This window comes from Physella acuta, unplaced genomic scaffold (assembly GCF_028476545.2).
Source record: "Physella acuta isolate Inbredline_101_S28 unplaced genomic scaffold, ASM2847654v3 ptg000142l, whole genome shotgun sequence".
In the NCBI taxonomy this organism is placed as follows: domain Eukaryota; kingdom Metazoa; phylum Mollusca; class Gastropoda; family Physidae; genus Physella; species Physella acuta.
Genome location: NW_026731661.1, coordinates 2,014,277 through 2,016,052, shown reverse-complemented (window position 1 = coordinate 2,016,052; position 1,776 = coordinate 2,014,277).

Genomic DNA, 1,776 nt, shown 5'->3' with positions numbered 1-1,776 from the left:
TCATGACGTGGGTCCAAGGGACAAACAAAACTATCGCTCAGCAGAGAGTGAAGTTACAATCTAACCTTGCCTGTGTTGCCGAGTACTGACGTAATTGGCGATATAGTAACTATATACTTAATGTAAACGTTTTAGTCGCTATGCAGAAAATAGTATTATTGCCGAATGTTTGTGCATTTAATAACTTTTGAGAACTAAGCAAACATAAACTACGTTATGAAAAAAAATATATTTAAATGTAAAGTAAGAGGCTTTACTTTAGATTTATTTACAAGAATTATTATTTTTTTTTTTTTTTTTATTTTTTTTTTTTTTTTACAAAAATAAAATAATGAAAATGTTTTAGGAAGCAGAGTGGACGTTCATAAAAGATAAATCTCACAATATGAAATGTGTTCCATTGTAATTTGATGATCGTTTATCATTTTATAGTTTTTAACATAATTTCTAAAGGTAAAGTCATCTTATACGATTATTTCAATATTAAATATTTAAATTATATTTTTTAATAAAAATGTTTATTTCAAATTATGAATTTGGTATTTTATTATTTTTTTTTTATATTGGATTGCTAAATCGCTTTACTATCGTTTTATATCTTCCCCCGATGTCATTAAAAATATATCATGGGAGATAACTTTATCTAGACAGGATGTGTCTACTATTTTTATTTCTTTACAGTGATCTATGGCTTTTCCAAATAATTAAAATTACGTTTTGGGAAGGGGGGCCTGTATGCAGGGCCGGCGCTACCTATAAGGCGAACTAGCCGGTCGCCCAGGGCGCTATCCATACGGGAGGGGGGGGGGGGGCAAAAATATGTAATTTTTTTATTAATATGTACCTAATAAGTAATATATTTGATTTTATTAAATAATCTTTAGGAAGGTAACAAAAAGTTGTAGCGATATATTTTGGTGCCAAGGGCGAACTACCGACTTTACGCCCCTCCCCAAATTAGGGTGAAAATTCAAAAAATGCACCCCCACCTCCCTAATTTATAAAGGTCGGGGCGCTTTTGCCAGTCACTTTCTATTTTTTTTTTTGGTGTTAGATATTTTAAATGTAGAAAATAATTAAATAAGTCTGAAATATCAAAAAGCAGTCAGTGTTATTTACTTCGACTGTATATAATTCAATGACCATTTTAAATTATTATCTACCACATTTGGCGCCCATTTGGGAGAGAGGTTCCAACGATTAGAACAGCATAATATTCTCTTTGCCTTCGTTTATGATATATCCAATATCAACAATCATAATATGTACTTCTCTACATAGTACTACCAAAACTGGAAGATTGTGTACCAAATGTTGTTGTTTCCTTGAGAATACGATTAACACTTCTATTGTGTGTTGGCTCGTGAAGACTGCAGTTTTTTTTTCCAAATTTGCAATGCGGCTAACGGTTTGTGTGGAGGGGGGGGGGAGCAAAATCCTTGATATACTTGAGCTGTAGTGTCAAAGATAGGCAAACTCTCAAAACACGTTAATGACTTATTGCCCCTCTTTTAAAAGTCTAATAGATATGCTCAAATAGCTCATTTTAATACATTTGTTAAATGCAAATTAAGAAGAAATATCTTCTCTTAATTATTATTTTAAAAAAAAGAATCCCGAGGAATGACTAAAAATGGTATTATATATATATATATATAATTTTGTCTTGAAGTTGTTATATAGTACATAGCATCACAAAACAGTGCATGATCGCTACTCGTTTTTGTGTTCTTAAGGCAATTCTTCTTGCATTTTAAACAAACTTCAATAGGAAGT